Source organism: Dromiciops gliroides, chromosome 3, assembly GCF_019393635.1.
Source record: "Dromiciops gliroides isolate mDroGli1 chromosome 3, mDroGli1.pri, whole genome shotgun sequence".
NCBI classification, from domain to species: domain Eukaryota; kingdom Metazoa; phylum Chordata; class Mammalia; order Microbiotheria; family Microbiotheriidae; genus Dromiciops; species Dromiciops gliroides.
The window spans coordinates 602,731,361-602,751,375 of NC_057863.1; positions in this window are offsets into that span (position 1 = coordinate 602,731,361).

The window sequence follows — 20,015 nt, forward strand, 5'->3', positions numbered from 1 at the left end:
TGATGATGGTCCTCTTCAAGAACAAAGGAGGGGGCAGCTATGTGGTGCAGTGGATAGAGCACCGGACCTGGATTCAGAAGGACCTGAGTTCAAATCCGGCCACAGACACTTAACACTTACTAGCTGTGTGACCCTGGGCCAGTCGCATAACCCCCACTGCCCCGCAAAAAAAAAGGACAAAGGACAAACAACAACAATTGTAGCAGCAGCTACCATGCTTTAAGGTCTTAAAAAACATTTTCATCACAACAATCAGGCAAGATCCATAGTCCGAACATTATTAGCCCCATTTTTAAAATAATGAAACTGAGTCTGGGAAAGGTTAAGTGACTTCCCAAAATCAGTTAATAGTTGTCTGAGTTGGGACTTAAGTTCAGATCTTTTGATCCACAAGTCCAGTGCCCTTTCTATTATAAAACACTGCCTCAAGTAGAGCCTGGGTCATTGGGTCATAGAAATAGAGCTGGAAATGGCCTTAGGAATCCTGTAGGCAAGGAGTTCTTAGCCATTTTGTGTCCTGGACCCCTTGGTCAATGTCTAGAGAGGCCTATCAACTCTTCTCAGAATAAGGTTTTTAGGGCATGAAATAAGATATGTAGGATTAGGAAGAGAATTAATTATATTGAAATAAAATGTAATTATTTCCCCATCTGAATACATAGAACTTCTGAAATCTACCCATGGTCAAGAGCCCCTGAGCTAATCCAATCTCCTTATCTTATAGATGAGGAAAGTTTAGTCTAATGATGCCAACTGATTTCTCCAAAGTCACACATGAAAGAGCTAGGATTCAAATCTGGGTCTTCTGATTCAAAATGGGGCTCTTTCCCCTGCAAAATGATGCCTTGAGTATAGCCCAAATGGCCATTTGTCGGTGATATGATACAGGAAATTGCTGGTCAAAGTCATCTTGGATGCACAGTTGATTCCTGGAGGCCCATCTGATTCTATGGCTAATGGTGAAAGGCTATTGAGGGTTGGAGAGGGATGGTATGGAACGAGGAGTCAAACTTTTCTGCCCCACCCACCTACCTGCTGAGTTGAGCATGCTACTCTTCTGTTAGAATTTCTAGGCAGACTCCAAACCAAACTCTTGGACACATAGCATGAGAACCCAAGAGCAGACCTTATGAGCTTCCCCAAAATAATCCTGTCTCTCCATCCAGTTGCTCATCATAGAGTCATAGCTCTGGAGCTGGAAGGGGGCACCCAAGTCATCTGGTCCACCCTTCCTCATTTTACAGATGAGAAAACCAAGACCCAGCAAAGTTAAATGTCTCACCTGAGGTCATACAAGGAGGAAGTAGTAAAGGCAAGATTTGAACACAGGTCCTTTGAAAGCAAAGCACATCTGTTATACCATTGCTTTTTTTGTGGGGCAATGGGGGTTAAGTGACTTTTCCAGGGTCACACAGCTAGTAAGTGTCAAGTGTCTGAGACTGAATTTGAACTCAGGTACTCCTGAATCCAGAGCCGGAGCTTTATCTACTGCACCACCTAGCTGCCCCTGTTATACCATTGCTAAAAGCTATATACCCTGTCCTCCCCGGGCAAAGAAGCTGGGACCCTAGCCTTCAGCCTTTCTCAAATACCTCCATATCTCTTCCTCCAAAGCTATGGGTATTCCATCTCTCCTTTCTCTCCCTCCTTCCCTCCCAGGAAAAGATTACAAGAAGGATGGGGGGGGCAGCTAGGTGGCGCAGTGGATAAAGCACCGGCCCTGGATTCAGGAGTACCTGAGTTCAAATCCAGTCTCAGACACTTGACACTTACTAGCTGTGTGACCCTGGGCAAGTCACTTAACCCTCATTGCCCGGCAAAAAACAAAACAAAGAAACTATACATGTATAGTTCCAAAATGTTCAGGGGCAGCTAGGTGGCACAGTAGATAGAGCACCAGCCCTGGAGTCAGGAGTACCTGAGTTCAAATTCGGCCTCATACACTTAACATTTACTAGCTGTGTGACCCTGGGCAAGTCACTTAACCCCAATTGCCTCACTAAAAAATAAAAAAATAAAAATAAAAGGATGGGGGGGGGAGATAGACGGCGAGTTGCTTTTAGAAAGATGGGACACATTTCTCAACTAACAGGTCCCACCAAGCACTACTTCCCAATAGTTGATGCAATCAGTGTGCTATCCCAGATGGTTATTAGCTCTTCCTACTGTCCCCAGGGACATGTGGAATGAGCCAGAGGATGGGGAGGGGGGGAACTCATTAAGCCGTCCAGGAACTCATTTGATTTAATTTCACGTCTGTTTAGCTCCCTTTTCTTCCTTTAAAAATATGGATTGGAAGCTAATCTAAAAATCATTTTTTTTCTCACTCCTTCCACCTTTCCCCTCACTCCTCCTTGTTCCCACGGCTGCTGACAGCAAATGAACTGTTGCTAATTGATGAGGCCACACACACCTATTTATTAGCAGACGCAGTTACTTTTCATCTCTGATCACACTGGGAAGGGCAGCTAGGCTTCTCCTATCTACTGGGAACTCTCTCCAGGGCTGGCTATGTCTGAATCAAGACTGGAAGGAGACCTTGACACTGTCTGCCTGAGGAAAATCTGCTCTTACAGAGAACAGAATTGCAAGGACCCTGGACAGCTCAGGGAAGCTACATGGAGCCCTGGGGTAAAGAAGCAATAACACTATCTTTTCTACTGCCACCACCTCCGGCCTTCCCAGCTCTTCCTTGGAGCCTCCAACTTTGGAAATATGGCCTATAGGGAAATGGTCCTTTCCTTCTTGTGTCAGAGTTGAGAGACCTGGGGTCAGGCAGAATTTTTTAAACAGCTGTTTGCTATCCTTGATTAAGGGAAGTTAGGCTGGGCCTAGAGTCAGGAAGACCTGTATTCAAATCCAACCTCAGACACTTATTAGCTGCATGACCCAGGGTAAGTCACTTAACCCTATTTGTCTCAGTTTTCTCATCTGTAAAATGAACTGTAGAAGGAAATGGCAAACAACAAGTATCTTTGCCAAGGAAACCCTGAATGGGGTCATGAAGAGTTGGACATAACTGAACAACAATCTTTTTTTTTTTTTAAGTGAGGCAATTGGGATTAAGTGACTTGCCCAGGGTCACACAGCTAGTAAGTGTTAAGTGTCTGAGGCCAGATTTGAACTCAGGTACTCCTGACTTCAGGGCCGGTGCTCTATCCACTGCACCACCTAGCTGCCCCAAACAACAAGCTTTTATTGACCCCAGACATGGTAGAATATGTGTGACCCCAAGGAGATCACCTCAAAGAGTTTAAAGAGGGAAAGGGCCCACATGTATAAAAATATTTAGAGCAGCTATTTTTGTCATAGCAAAGAACTTAAAATTAAGGAAATGTCCATCAACTGGGGAATGGGTATATGGCATAGGAATGTAATGGAATGCTATTGTGCTGTAAGAAATTATGGAGATGGTTTCAGTGAAAACTGGGAAGACTTGTATGAACTGACACAAAGTGAAGTGAGCAGAACCACAACAATTTATACAATAAAAACAACATTGTAAAGACAAGTAACTTTAAAAGACTTAAGCACTCTGATTAAAGCAATGACCAACCATGTCTCCAGAGGACAGATGATAAACATGTTACCAACCTCCTGAAATAGAAAGGTAATGGGCTCAGGATGCAGAAAGAGACCTATATATTTGGACATGGACAATGTGGAGATTTGTTTTATTTATGTATATTTGTTATTTATTTGGGAGGAGGGAATAAATGCTTGATAATGGGAAATTAAATTATAAAATAATAAATTAAAAACAAGGTCTGGGCAGCCCAAGGCTCCCTGGGTAGTTTGAGAAATGTATTACTACTGTTTTCAAGAGAACCAAGTTACAGTGGTGACTTCAGAGTTGGTAGTGATTACTGAGTGCAGGTGCTGACAGGAAGGGCCACTGAATATGGCCCCCAAAGCCACCTAGACGTTTGAAGGGTGAATTTAAAAGATCAGTCTCTGTGTGGGGTCCCTTGGATCCACTTTCTGAAAAGCTTGGTGAATTCTTGGACCGGGCAATCTTATGAGACTAACTAGATCCCCCAAATTAAACCCTAGGTCCTGACTCTTGCCAAGGAGCCCAGTAAGCAAATTATGACAGCAGTGACCTCTGCTCAGCTCTGATGCTGAGCTATTTACCTGATGTAGCATTTTCAATTTGACTATAATGTCATAAGGAAATAAGGAAGTACAGGGAGTACCCAAGGGATCCCAAGTTCACAGGATTGTGGGGACCTCAGAGACCAGCTAATCCAACCTCTTCACTTTGCCTAGGACAAAACTGAGAACCACAGAGGGGCAAGTGCCTGGCCTGAGGTTACACAGGTAGTAAGTGGTAAATCCAAGATTCCGACTCAAGTCCTCTTTTCATTATATCATACTTTTTCTCATATATTTCGATCCCCATTTTACTGATGAGTAAACTGAGGCTGAGAGAAGTTAAATGAATTGGGTATGTAAGGGTCCTATTATATTAATGTTAGTAATTACACATGAATAGGATTCTGTGAGAAGGGATGGCACAAAGAGGTAACATAGGATGCAGTAAATATGGATGGAGTTTCACAGCAGTTGGAATCAATGACTTCCAAAGCTGGTGCTGGGAGCAAAGAGATTACCAATTTTAGATGAAGAAAGGATGTTAAAATTTGGTATCAATGCATCTGGTGAAAGAGGCAAAGGGGCTATCTTCTTTTTTATCATAAAAGTATTTTATTATTTTCCAGTTGCATCTAAAGATAGTTTTCAACATTTGTTTTTATAAGATTTCTAGTTTCAAATTTTTCTCCATCCCTCCCTTCCCTCCTCCCTCCCCCAGACAGCAAGCAATATAATATAGGTTATATATGTACAATCGCATTAAACACATTTCTGCATTAGTCATGTTATGGCAGAAGAATCAGAACAAAAGGGGAAAACCTAAAAAAAGTAGAAACAGTATGGTTCAGTCTGCATCCTGATTCCAAAGTTCTCTTTTTTCTGGAGGTGGAGAGTATTTTCCATCTTGAGTCCTTTGTAATTATCTTGGATCATTGTATTGCTGAGAAGAGCCAAGTCTATCATAGTTGATCATCACACAATGTCATTGATACCATGTATGATGTTTTCCTGGTTCTCCTCACTTCACTCAGCATCAGTCCACTTAAGCCTTTCCAGTTTTTTTTTTCTGAAATCCACCTGCTTATCATTTCTGACAGCACAATAATATTCCACTACATTCATATACCACAACTTGTTTAGCCATTCCCCAATTGATGGACACCAGAGGAGCTATCTTCTAAAGCAAGATGGCAGGGCCAAGTGATAGCCAAGGACAATCATTAGGTGAATAGAAGCAGGGCTACTCAGCTCAAGAGCATTATGCCAGATATTAGTGACCAGAATTAGGAATCATTTTAGGCAGGATCTCTGGACTCCATTTGTCAGTAATTCTGAGCCCTGCAAGTTTCTGTCCATTTTTCCCCTCCAGTTGATGGGGAAAGGGAAGAGGAAGAAAAGAATGAATGCTTGTTAATTGTTTGTTTAAAAAGAGAACGTCAGGTGCTGGAAGCTGGCCTTAGACCTTATGCTATTTGTTGATTCTATCTATCTATTTGATTTTGGGAGGACTAGACCTGTGATTTCCTTGGTATAGGGAACTCCCAATAAACAGGTCTATACCTGCTCTGCAACTTAGAGTCTTCATGAGTTCTCTGGGGGCACTGAGATGTGGCTTATCTATAGTCAGACAATCAGTATGTGTCAGAATCAGGATTGAACCCAGGTCTTTCTGACTCTAAGGATACCTTTCTATCCACCACAGCCCCCTTCCTCTGACATTACTAATGCCATTTAATATAATTTTGTAAATTAGATACAAATATTTTCAAGAAATTAAAAAAAGTTTTTCTCTCCCTTGAATCCCAGTAATGTTTCTTACTTCCAGTATCCATTATTTCATAGGTGTGTGTATTTCTTCCTCTCCCAGCACAGATCCAAGCCTCTCCCTCCACCTTGGTAAATGATCTTAGCGATCCCTGGTAAACAACCTCCTAGTAATGAATCTCTCCCAGCTGAACCAGGCTGGCCCCTCAACAAAGTGCAAGCAATCCATCACCCACCCAAACTCAAACCACATGCAGTTTGGTAGAACCCTTGAATGAAACACTTGCATGCCACAGGGAATGGTTCCTATGATTCCATCAATCAAGTATTCAGGGGCTCACCATGTGCCCAGGTGAGAGGCACTGTGGAGCACTGGAAAAAGAATTTGCTTTAAAGCCAGGAAGATTTGGGCTCAAGTTCCACCTCAGACACATACAAATTATGTGCCCATGGGCAAATCACTGAACCCCTTAGTGGCCTAGGCAACTCTCTCTCTATGAGTGTATGCTGCAGATGAGGCGCCAACTTGCATTGGCAGAGGCAGTTCTTCATGGGTAACTCCCTATGCAAATTAAACTATAGGTCTATCTCTTATTCATGTGCTCCAAACACAGCGTTAAGTGCTGGGGCTACTGAACAGTGCCCTCAAGGAATTTACATTTCACTAGGGGAGCAACAAGTACACAGAAGTATGGAAAAATAAATTAAAGGTAATTTGGGGGGGGCTGGCATCTGAGGAAGGGAATATCTAGGGATTTCAGTGGGCAGAGGTAAGGATGACAGGCACAGTGCAGGCATAGACAACTCCATGGCATGATGAAAGGTCCACTTGACCAATTCCTCCAAGAACATAATCAGGACTGAGAGTAGCAGAACCTAATGGTGAATCATACCCAATCCAAGTGCAGGGAGAAGGGCTTTAATTAGATTGGATGAAGACAGACTGGGAAAGTCTGAGGAATCAAACAAGGGGCAGAGGGACAAATGGCCTGAGCATCTGGAAGATGAGAGAGTGGGAAAAGGAAAGAAAGAGAAAGCATGGAAGAAAGGGAACTGAAATCCTCTCTGGACCTGAGAAAAGGGGGGACTTTATATTCCCCTGCCATGAGTGGGTAGGGAGGCTGGGGTGCTGGTATTAGTCCCTCAGAAAGGGCGAGAGATAATAGATTTAAAGCTGGGAGGAACCTCAGTGACATTTAGGCCAACCTCCTTATTTTCCAGATGAGGAAGCAGGCTCAGAGAGTTTAAGGGCATTGCCAGGAATCTCAGTTAGTAAGTGTCTGAAGGAGGATTAGAACTCAGGTCTTAACTGAATCCAAATCCAGAACTTTGCTTGCTATTGCCTTTCATTGGATGAGACAGACCTTTTGAGGCATGATACCTCTAAGACTTTCAGTCATTTTCAGTCATGTCTGACTCGTCATGATCCCATTTGGAGTTTTCTTGGCAGAGATCCTGGAGTCATTTGCTATTTCCTTCTCTGGCTCATTTTACAGATGCAGAAACTGAGGCAAGCAGGGCCAAATGACTTGCCCAGGGTCACCTATCTTGTAAGTGTCTGAGGCCAGATTTGAACTCAGGAAGATGAGTCTTCCTGACTCCAGGCCCAGCACCATGGCGCCCCCAGCTTCCCTGGTCTTTAAGACGCAGGGAACCCTATTACCACCTCATCCTCCTCCTTCTCCTAAGTTCAGCTATAGTGTGGTCCAAAGAGGGAGATGGCAGCCCTTCCTGTGCAGCCTCTGACCACAGAACCCTCCACCTGAGTAACTGCTCTCTCTTTCCATTACTGTTTTCCACCTCCCACTCACCAGACACCTGAGTTCCCCTTAATCACACTCCTCTTCACACATGGCTATAATTGGCAAGTTAAATAGTAATTACAGCAAACATACAGAGGTGACATCGTAGCCACGGGCATGGCCAGGAAGACAGGAATCACAGTAGGGAGGAAAGAGGAAAAGACTTTTCTTCCCCTGCCCCTAGACAAGTAAATGTAGAAATCATCCGGGGCCTGTAATTGTCTATCATGCCTGTAAATCTCTCCAGATGTAAACTCTAGTTAAGACTTCTCTCCCTCTTCCTTGGTGTCCACCCTTCTGTCAATCACTTAGACAATTAGAAGCTGTTTTCTTTCAGGGCTAGTCGATGGAGGCCTGCCTGCCTGCCTTTCTTGTGATTGCTTCTCATCCTGGCATTTTGACTGGGTAAGGCTATAAGCACACAGTTTCCCCAGAGGCCCCAGTTAACTATCCTCCCTGCCTCTGTCATCACCACAGCCATCAAATCTCTGCCTCTCTAAGGAGAATTCATTCTATGATACTGTTTTCCCAAGCGAGTCCATGTGCCAATTTATGACAGGCTAAGTCTCATCCATTCACACTATTTGCCCCACCCCATCAATGTGGGATGTGTCTCCCCCATCCTTTCTTGTCAAAATTTTGCCCATCCTTGAGCATCCAGCTTCTATCCCACCTCCTCTATGAAGCCCTCCCTGACCACTCCATCCCCACACTGAGTGATTGCTTTTCTAGTATTGTCTATACCACACATTTGAAAACCCATCTTTCTATAGTGTTGGCTTCATCAGTGAATGTCTTGCTTTCCAACAAGATCTAAGCTTATCTGGAGTATTTGTCTTTTTAGCAAGAATGATACCCCAAAGTTGCTATATTGGGTACCTCAAAATTGCTATTTCAAGATATATTTAACCGTCCCTCTCTTCAATCCTTCCTCCACACAGTTGCCAAAACAATCTTCCTTAAGCATAGGGCTGACCATGTCACTCCCATACTCAAGAAGTTTTAGTGACTCCCTATTGTCTCTAGGACAACATACAAATGCCCCAATGTGTTATTTAAACCCTTTTGTAATCTACCTCCATCCTCCATTTTCAGACTTTATTTCACATTGACCTCCCTTCATGCATTACATATCCCAGCCAAACTCACCTGTTGGTTCTTCCTTGAACTCAGCATTCCATCTCTTACCTCCAAGACCTTGTACAGGCTAGCTGCCTTGTCGGAAATGGATTTCTTCCTCACTTTTACTTTTTAGAATTTCTGACTTCTTTTGGAACTCAGCTCATGTTCCACTTCCTATGGGAAGCTTTGTGTAAACCATTCATGACCCATTTTATTAGTGCTCTCCACCTCAAATGTCTTTGTATTTACTTATCTGTGCAAATGATGGAGCGCGCGCGCGCGCGCGCGCACACACACACACACACACACACACACACACATCCAATAGAATGTAACCTCCCTAAAGGCAGGGATAGTCTCTGTCTTTTTGTCTTTGTATTCCTAGCACCTAAGATGGATATCTTCCAGATAGTAGGTGCCTAACACATGGCATTGGATGGGATGAGAGTGTGTGGGGTGGAATAAGACGAGATGGAATAAGAGGCTACTGTTAAGCCTTTTGTCAGCCTCAAGAGAGGCACTGCCTCTCCCAATATGACTGTCTAATTCCAGCTCCGTTCCCCAGATGGCAGGCAGTCACAAGCAGAGACCACCTAAGAATGCTTCCCCCAGTGGAAAACACCAAGACAAACTGTGTCCCTGGGAGTGAAACCAGAGTAGAGGCAGTCTTTGGAGGCAATCTTGTCACTCATAGAGGGAGAGGAGGGCTTATATTCTAGCACTCTGTGCCCAGAATTTCCTGCATCTCCCATTCTGCTTAGCCTTTCTGTTCAAGAATCCACCATGTCTTTCTCAGCACTGTCCTGCCCCCAGTGAACAGGACAAGGCATGGACCAGAGAACTGCCCAGAGCCACAGGCTTTTATTGGCTATTATTTTGGTCTGTGGGAAGGATGCATCATCCAATCAGCTCATAGAATTAGGCCAGCATACTAACCAGATGTCATCTCTTCAACCCCCTTTGGTTTTTTGTTTTTTTTGTTTTTTTGGCATGGGGTAATGAGGGTTAAGTGACTTGCCCAGGGTCACACAGCTAGTGTCAAGGGTCTGAGGCCAGAATCGAACTCAGGTCCTCCTGAATCCAGGGCCAGTGCTTTATCCACTTTGCCACCTAGCTGCCCCCAACCCCCTTTGTTTTACAGGTAAGAAAAGCTTCAAAAAGTTAATGGACTTGCCACAAGGTCACCGAGGTAGTAAGTGTCTGAGATGGGACTCAGATTCAAGACCTTTGCCCTCAAATCCAATGCATGTTGGCTCTCAGTCACAGACCTCCCACTGCTTCCCTGACCTCCCCTCCCAAGCTTGTTGGCACATTACTGTTTCTCCAGTCCCAGCCCCAACTCAGCCCACTCCTCTTGTGGCCCACATGGCTCCGAGGACCTGGTTTCCACAGGCAGGGAGCACTCCATTTCCCGGAGTAACAGAGTTGGCACCCTTGAACTCTGTGTCTGTGCGTGTGTGTGTGTGTGTGTGTGTGTGTGTGTGTGTGTGTGTGTGAGAGAGAGAGAGAGAGAGAGAGAGAGAGAGAGAGATTTTGAATGGATGGAAGGAAGGAAAGAGAAAGAAAGAAAGAAAGAAAGAAAGAAAGAAAGAAAGAAAGAAAGAAAGAAAGAAAGAAAGAAAGAAAGAAAGAAAGAAAGAAAGAAGGAAGGAAGGAAGGAAGGAAGGAAGGAAGGAAGGAAGGAAGGAAGGAAGGAAGGAAGGAAGGAAGGAAGGAAGGAAGGAAGGAAGGAAGGAAGGAAGGAAGGAAGGAAGGAAGGAAGGAAGGAAGGAAGGAAGGAAGGAAGGAAGGAAGGAAGGAAGGAAGGAAGGAAGGAGGGAGGGAGGATAGAGAGAAAGAAGAGGAAGAAAAGGAAGAAGGAGGAAGAGGAGGAAAGGAGGAAAGGAAGGAAGGAAGGAAGGAAGGAAGGAAGGAAGGAAGGAAGGAAGGAAGGAAGGAAGGAAGGAAGGAAGGAAGGAAGGAAGGAAGGAAGAAAACAATGAGTATAGTCTTTACAGGAGAGGCTTGATCCTCCAGCTGCTAGCAGTAGAGCTTTCCCTGCTGCCCCATGCCCTCCAGGTATGAGGCATTGGTTCCCTAGCACAGCCCAAACTAGGCTGGATTAAGTAATCACAGAATCTCCAGGCTTGGAAGAGCGCTTTTGCCCTGCCTCTAAGCAGAAAGCCCTTCAACAACATGGACCACAAGTAGTTATCAAGCTTCTTCCTGAGAATCTCCACTGAATGGAGACAGTCTCCTGGGGTGTGGATGCCACTTCGGGATAGCTCGTGTTGTCTGGGAGTTTTGTTTGACATTGACCCTCCATGTGCCCCTGCAATGTCCACCTGCTGTTGGTTCTAGTTCTGCCCTCTGGGGCCAAGCAGAGCAAATCCAATCACTCTTCCCTTTCACATCCCTTCAAGTCCTTAAAGGCAACTGTCCAATGTCCCCAACACAGCAGATTCCAAGGTTCCCAAGTCTGATTAGAAACCAAACTCCTAACTGCGACTCTGAGCTGATCAGTTCAGATGTCTGAGCCTCATTTCTGTTCTCTGAAATACAGCTATAGCACTGTTCTCAATAACAGAAAGACCCAGATTCAAGCCTTTCCTCTGACGTCTCTTGGCTATGTGACCTTGGGTGAGTCACTCCACATGTCCCTACCCTCAGACAAGTCTCTAAGACAGGAGCTCTCAAAGGGCGTGCCAGGTAATTTTCTGCTAGGTGGGCTGGGATGAAACCCAGCAAAGAACAATGTCAAGGAAAAAAGAACAATGCTGGGCCATGAGCCAAATCAGGTAAAGAACCATATCTCAAAGAAAGTAGGCTATGGGTCAGGTGCCAGTACTGATTGGAAGAGGTGTCCTCATTAAGGGTTCTCTATACCAATTAAATAAAAATTAATTCTAAGGGGGCAGCTAGATGGTGCAGTGGATAGAGCACCAGCCCTGGAGTCAGGAGGACCTGAGTTCAAATCCAGTCTCAGACACAACAATTACTAGCTATGTGACCCTGGGCAAGTCACTTAACCCCAATTGCCTCACTTAAAAAAAATTAATTCTAGGACAATTTTTTTAAAAACAATACTTCTAGTACCTGTTACAGGGTTGTTATCCAGGGTCAAATCATCATGAGGTCGCAGATCTAGAATTGGGGAGGGATGTCTCAGAGGCCCCGCAGTCCAACCCTTCATTTTAGAGATGAGGAAACTGAGGTTCAGAAAGGTTAAATGATTTTTTTGGCGGGGCAATGAGGGTTAAGTGACTTGCCCAGGGTCACACAGCTCGTGTCAAGTGTCTAAGGTCGGATTTGAACTCAGGTCCTCCTGAATGAATCCAGGGCTGGTGTTTTATCCACTTTGCCACCTAGCTGCCCCAAAGCATTCACAACTATTCTTTTTTTCCCATAGGGCAATGAGGGTTAAGTGACTTGCCCAGGGTCACACAACTAGTAAGTGTCAAGCATTTGAGGCTAAATTTGAACTCAGGTTCTCCTGAATCCAGGGCTGGTGCTTTATCCACTGTGCCACCTAGTTGCCACAAGGTTAAATGATGTGCCCAAGGTTACACATCTCAGGCAGGATTTGAACCAGATTCTCTTACTTAAAATATAGAATTATCAAGTTTTACTAAGGTAAATGATTTTCCCAAGGTCACACATGTAGTAAGATTGAGAAGCAAAATTTGAACCCAGGTCCTGTCTCCAGAGTCAGTGCTCTTTCTACTGTATTGTCTCTGTCTCTGACTCTCCGTCTTTCTGTCTCTCTCTCTCTCTGTGTCTCTCTGTCTCTCTCTGACTCTCTGAAATGATGAATATAAGATAATTGTAATCACACAAGCTATTACACTAACACTTTGAGCATCTCAATAATAGCTAATAACAATGGCTGGCATTTCTATAGAGCTTTAAGGTTTACAACCCTAGGAGTTGGGTGCTTTTATGATTATGGAAAAGGTTAAGTGATTTGCCCAAGGTCACACAAGTGTTGCAGGCTGGATTTTAACTCAGGTGTTCCTGACTCCAGGTCCAACACTCTGTCTGCTGTATCACCTGACTGCCAGCCTTAAGGATCCATGTGGTTTATTGTTAACCCTACTATGATTTGGGGAAATGGTCTTACAGAGCTACTGTGGCTAAAAAAAACCATTCCGCTTTAGCCCACCTAGGCAGGAACATCTCCAATCTAAGCTCAGCTGGTTCTCAGCTAACAGACTCACCAGTCCTTCACTCAGCCATTGTGGGAATCTAGTGAGGCCAAGAGGTAGAGGGGAGATGGGGGTCCATTCTAGGCATGAAGGATAGTCAATGCAGTCACAGAGATGGGATATTGAATGTCCCATGTGAGAAAAGGCCAGTTTGGTTGAACCAATGGGTACATGAAGGAGAACAAGAATAATAAGGCTAGAAAGGTGGTCTGGGGCCAAATGGTGAAGGGCCTTAAATGCAAAGCAGGGGCATTTGGATTTGACTCCTGGGGCAATAGGGAGCCACTGGAGCTTAAAGAGCAGGAGACTAGCATGGGCAGAACTGTGCCTTAGGCACATCTCTTTTGAAGTTGAATGTAAGAGAGACTGGAGAGAAGAGAAACTGGAGGGGGGCGGGGGTTGTACTTAGGAGGCTTTGGAAACAGTACAGGAGAGAGATAATGAGGATCTGGACTACAATCATGCACCCAAGACTTAAGGTCTTCTCAGCTGATAAGAGGGTTGAATGTGACAGCCTCTAAGGTCCCTTCTAGCCCTAAATTTATGATTCTTCCAAGATTCCCTCACCCAAACTAGCTAGTCACAATTAGACTAGACAGACAGACCAAGGGATGAGTCTAACTCATCCTCTCTCCTCGTCTCTACAGCAGAGACCCAGGAGCTTAAACCCCTGGTCCTGGGAGGGAGCAGGCCACAAGCACCCCTCCAGGGGTTCCTACGGCCACCGGAGGCATCCTGCTGCATTTGATCCCTTTCCAGTAGAGCAGCCACGTGGAGCTCTGCATGCAAAACCACATTTTCCCCCAGCTAAGAGCAATAATCTCTCGTCTCTCCTCCAGGGAGTGTGTCATGTTTAATTTGGGACTCAGTCTCTCCCCACACACGTATACACCGAAAATGGACCCTGGGCAGCGGCTGGGGAGCTGAGGTACCAGAGCAGGAGGTGGGGGAGGAGGGAAGGAGCAGGGGAGAGGGAGAGAAATTACCTCTTTCCCTTCATTGTTTGGACTCTAAATTGGAGGCAGCAGCAAAGTGGTTACTGCCAGGCCTGATCAAAGCAGCTGTCACTGGCCATGGACAGGCGAGGCCCAGGAAAAGCAAGGAGGTGGGGATTTCCGGAAACTGGGGAGATTGTCTGTGGATTTGGACTGCTTCAAATTAGATTGGCTTTGTAAGTGGTTTTCGACTCTGCAAATTACATTGGGAGTCCTCTATCCCCTGGGCCTGGGCAGTGCCTCTGGCTGACCTGTATATAAAGCAATATAGAATCATAAATCTGGAGTCGAAAAGGACTAGAAAGGCCATCTAGTACAACTCCTTTATTTTACAGATGAAGAAACTGAGACTCAGGGAGCTTAGGCAATTTTCCCAAGGTCACATAGGTGGTAAGTGTTGGTAGCAAAATCTGAACCCATAGCCTCAGACCCCAGTGCCATTGAATCACATTGACTTCCCCTTGCCTGAAGCACTACGGGTGAGGCTCACCCACAATCCCAGAAGATCTGGGTTTGAATCCCATCTCTGCCGCTGACTTCCTAGGTGACCTTGGGCAGGTCACTTATCTCTCTCATTGGTAAAATGAGAAGATCAAAGTAAAGTTCCTTCTAGCTCCAAATCTATGTTCTTCTAGAAGCAGAGAGGTAAAAGATGAGATAATTTGAGGAGGGAGATGGTGTTAACAAGGAAAGTTTTCAAGAGGATGTGGTACGTGCAGTGATCTGTAATGACGGCAGAGGGTTATAAAAGGAGGGAATGTGCTCTAGGTATAAACAGCAGCCTGTGTAGAGGTGTGGAAGTGGGAGCTGGAATCTTAGGGTTAGGGAATAGGCTGGATTGTTCTTGGGGAAGAACAAGGATTGGGACAGTGAGGTGGTGCAGTAGATACAGCACTGTTACTGGAGGCAAGAGGACCTGAGTTGAAATCTAGCCTCAGGAACTTACTGTGTGACCCTGGGTAAGTCACTTAACCCTGATTGCCTCCAATGAAAAGGAAATAACAAGGATCCTTCTTTTGTGACTGAAAAAAAAAGCAAGATAATGATGCTGAAAGCATCTGAGGAAAGGAAAAAAGAAGCCGAGGAAATTCATAACAGATGGCCTCAAATTTCTCTGTAAAATAAGAAGTTGGGTCATTGAATTCAGCAAGCATTTACTAAGAACCCTACTGTGTGCCATTCTCCACTCAGTTGTCAAGTTGATCTCAGATTCACATCATGTCAATCCCTGCCCCTTTTCCATAAACTGCAATGGCTCCCTATCACCTCCAAGATGAAATATAAAATTCTCTGGCATTCAAAGCCCCTCATACTCTAGTCCCCTCCTACCTTTCCAGTCTTCTTACACCTTCCTCACCCTAATGTAGTCTGTGATACAGTGACAATGAGCTGCTTTTTGTTCCTTATACACTACACTCAATCTTTTGGACTTCAGGTGATTTTGCTGGCTTTCCCAGAGGCCTTTCTCCCTCCTCATCTCTGCCTCCCAGCTTCTCTCAAGTCTCAACTAAAGTCCCATAATCTTCAAGAGGCCTTCCCCGGGCCTCCTTCATCTTAATACCTTCCCTCTGAAACTAACCCTATCTTATCCTGTCTATATCTTGTTTCTACATGGTTGTATGCATGTGGTCTCCCCCATTAGCCTGTGAGCTCTTTGAGAGAAGAGACTGTTCTTTGCCTTTCTTTGTATTCCCAGCACTTAGCATGGTGCCTGGTGCATAGTAGGTACCTAATTAATGCTAGTTGAATGACAAACTGAATGATTTCTGGGCACTGTGCTAGGCTGAAGATACAAAAAACAGAAATGAAAAACAATTCCTTTTCCCAAAGAGCTTATCAGTAAATAAACAAGTATTAAGCTCCTACTATATGTCGGTCACTGTGTTAAGCACCGGGGATACAAGAAGTGACAAAAGACAGTCCCTGCACTCAAAGAATTTGCATTCTGTTTTGCTTTGCTTTTGTTTTGTTTTGTTTTGTTTTGTTTTGGGGGGGGGAGGGCAATGAGGGTTAAGTGACTTACCCAGGGTCACACAGCCAGTACGTGTCAAGTGTCTGAGGCTGGATTTGAACTAAGATCTTCCTGAATCCAGGGCTGGTGCTTTATTCCCTGTGCCACCTAACTGACCCTAAGAGTTTGCATTCTAATGGGGAACACAACATGCAAGCAAATATATACAAAGCATGCTTTGGCTGGATAAATAGGAAGTAACTAATAGAGAGGAAGGCACTAGAATTAAGAGGGGTTAGGGAAGGCTTCCTGTAAAAAGAGGGGATTGTAGTTGGAACTTAAAGGGAGGGAGCTAGGAGAGGAGAGATGAGGAGGAAGAGCATCCCAGGGGTGGGGGACAGTCAGAGAAAATGTCCAGGGCTGAGAGGCGGAGTATCTTCTTCATGCAACAGCCAGGAGGCCAGTGTCACTGGAAGTTGCAAGAAGGTTGGAAATGTAGTGGGGGCTGGGTCGTGAAGGGCTTTGAACATCAAACAGGATTTCCTATCTGATCCTGGCAGTGGCAGGAGCCATTGGAGCTTATTCAGTGGGGGTGGGGGAGGGTAGTTGTGATTAGACCCATGCTTTCTGAAAACTGCTTTAGTAGGTGAATACAGGATGGATTGGAATGGGGAGAGACCTGAAGCGGGCAGAGCCACCAGCAGTTCACTACAATAGCCCAGGTGTGAAGGGATGAGGGGCTGCACTAGAGGGGTGGCAGTGTTGGAAGAGAGAAAGGGGCAGATTTAAAAGACGGTGGGAAGGTGAAATTGACAGACCTTGGCACCATCTTGGATATGGGGGAGGAGGGAGAAGGGAGAGCAAAGCCTGAGGGACTGGGAGAATGGTGGCGCCCCCTGTCTAGCAATAAGAGAGGGAGAGGGTTTGGAGGGAAAGATAATGAGTTCAGTTTTAGACATATTGAGTTTAAAATGTCTAGTAGATAGACAGTTGGAGAGGTCTGAAAGACAATTGCAGATGCAAGATTGTCAGTCGGCAGAGAGGTTGGGTCAGGAAAGACAGATGCAAGAATAGCTAACGTGGAGAAAGGAATTAAATTCATGGGAGCTGACAAGATCACCAAGTGAAGTAATATAGAAGGAGAAGAGAAAAGGCCCAGGACAGAACCCTGAGGAACACCTATGGTTAGCGGGTGTGATCTGTATGAGGATCCAACAGAGGAGACTGGGGAGAGATAGTCAGCTAAGGAGGAAGAAACCCAGGGGAGAACATTGTCTCGAAAATCTAGAGAGAAGAGAGTATCAGGGAAGCGAGGATGAGCACCAGGGTCAGAGGCTGCAAAGAAGATGGGGATTGAGAAAAGAGCCTTGAATCTGGTCACTGAGGGATCAATCATTGGTGACTTTGAAATGAGCAGTTGTGGTGAAGTGATGAGGTCAGAAGTCTGATTTTAGAGCTTAAAAAGAGGAGAGGGGAGAAAATGGAAGCACCTGTTGTACACAGCCTTTTTGAGGAGCTTGGCCACAGAGGACAGAAGAGATATGGGATAATAACAGAGATGGAAGGTTCAAGTGAGGGTTTTTTGAGGATGAGGGAAATATGGGCAGGTTGGTAGGTGAAAGGGAATTGCCAGTAGATAGGGAGAGATTGAAAATAAGTGACACGGGGGCAGCTAGGTGGCACAGTGGATAAAGCACTGGCCCTGGATTCAGGAGGACCTGAGTTCAAATCTGGCCTCAGACACTTGACACTTACTAGCTGTGTGACCCTGGGCAAGTCATTTAACCCCCATTGCCCCACATAGATAGATAGATGGATGGATGGATGGATGGATGGATGGATAGATAGATAGATAGATAGATAGATAGATAGATAGATAGATAGATAGATAGATGATAAATGGATGAATAAAATAAAATAAAATAAAAATGTGACAGAGTTGGTGATCTGCTGTAGGAAAGGAGATAGGTCTTGGTAAGGAGTAAGACAACCTTATGTGAGATGGGGATAAAAAAGGAGAAGGTGGGAGATGACATCTGAGTGATAGGAGATGAGGAAAAGGGGAGAAGAGGAAGCTCAAGGCTAATGGCCAAATATGAGTCAAGGTTCTTAGATGAGAGTAGGGAAGAGAAAGGGGGAGCTATGGAAGGTTTGAGGAGGGATAGAAATGTTTGGAAGAGCCACTGTGGAGGGGGCTGATAAGAGAAGTATAGTAGGACTGCCTAGCAACAGTGTGGGCCAAGTTGAGGTTGTGCAATGCATGCTTTTCTCCACCTTTGTTCATCAGCATACATGTAGGAGCAAAGTTGGTAGATGGTGGGAGTGATCCAAGGCTGAGGCTTGGGAGGCATAATCAGCAATGTGAGAAAGGGGCTACAGACGCAGGAGAGGAGCAGGGTGAAATCTGTTCACCAAAGCGTAGCTTCCTCAGTGAGGTCACAGAAGCAGGAGGGGACTGAAGGTGGTACTTCATCTACCTCTTGAATTGTTGTGGCTAGAAAAAAAATCACCAGGTAATCAGCCCCCTGCCATGACAAGCCTCTTGGAACTGAGCAAGGCTTTTCAGGGGATGGCAAACACACAGCCCATTGCCACAACCAGTAAGGAAATGCTAGAGCTCCTGACCCACCGATCCTGCTCAAAGGGGCAGACCCTTTAAGAAGGCACGTTCCCTGCTTACCACCACGAGGCATCTGACTCACTGTTCCATGGGAGCAGTGTTATAATTGGGCCATTACCGGAAAAGCATTAAAGCATTGTTTTGATAACTTTATGATGGGGCTTATTTAGACTGTATTAAAAGCATAATTTTGGAATCATGTTGGTTGGGGCAACATTATGTGGAATATTCCTGTATGTAATGTCATTGAAAAGACATAACAAGCCTAAGTTCCAGGTTTGATTTTTTTTTTACATAATTACTAGTAACATGGAAATTGCAGGGATTAGAGACCTTGTTGGAAATGAGGACAGATTGTGGAGCCTAGGAGGCAGAAATTAGCAGAAATTCCTCCACATACAATATGCCAAGCTTAGATTGGAATTCAATAAGCATGCAGGTACAGGCTCATTAGCACACCAGGTGACCCATCTGTGACCTCCTTCAGCTACTCTAGAACAACTGGAGGTGATAGCTTGGGGTTTGATGGTTTGGTGGCAATTTCTTTCTCTTTTTAAAAATTTATTTGATCTCAAATGTTTCTCACCCTTGAGGGAATGAATAGCCACTGCTGGGCTGTTTGCCTGGTCTGTGAATGATTATCTGAGTGGGGCAGGAAATTGCCCTTTTTGCATGCCATAGAGGGTAATTGGTGGTGCTTTCATTTAATTTAACAAGCATCTATTAAGCACCTATTATGGGGCAGCTAGGTGGCACAGTGGATAGAGCACTGGCCCTGGAGTCAGGAGTACCTGGGTTCAAATTTGGCCTCAGACACTTAACACTTACTAGCTGTGTGACTCTGGGCAAGTCACTTAACCCCAATTGCCTCACTAAAAAAAAAAAGCACCTATTATGTGCAAAGTCTCTCACTGTTTTAGGCAATGGGGCGATAGAGACATAAAAGAAATTATCCCTGACTTCAAGAAGCTTACATTCTACTAGGGTAGAATATTACACACACACACACACACACACACACACACACACACACACAAGTTGAATATAAGACATCCTCTGGACTTCACTTAAATCTCTCCAGAGAAGGACTCATGTTGTCTCCCAAATCAAACTCATGTTAGCAAATTGAGTCCTCATAGCAATCCCCTCAGAATCCCCTCAGGATGCTAAGGGACCACAGGGAGCTTGGGAGTTTCTAATGCTTTTTTCCATCCAGCCACACTCCTTCAGACCTCATTGTGATCCCCAGGACTCTAATCTTTTTTGCAAGATCACATGAACCCTGGAACTCACAGCTCATCAGTACATTGGTACTTCCCTCCCTCTGATGGCTGATGCTTTCATTTGTGCAAAATGATCTATTTTACATTTTGTTTTGCTCTCTAAATCTTTTTTGGTCCTAAATTTTCCTTTGCCCATAAATCTGACAGATAAATGATCCCATGCTCTCTTAGTTTCCTTATGGTATCATCCTTTATGTGT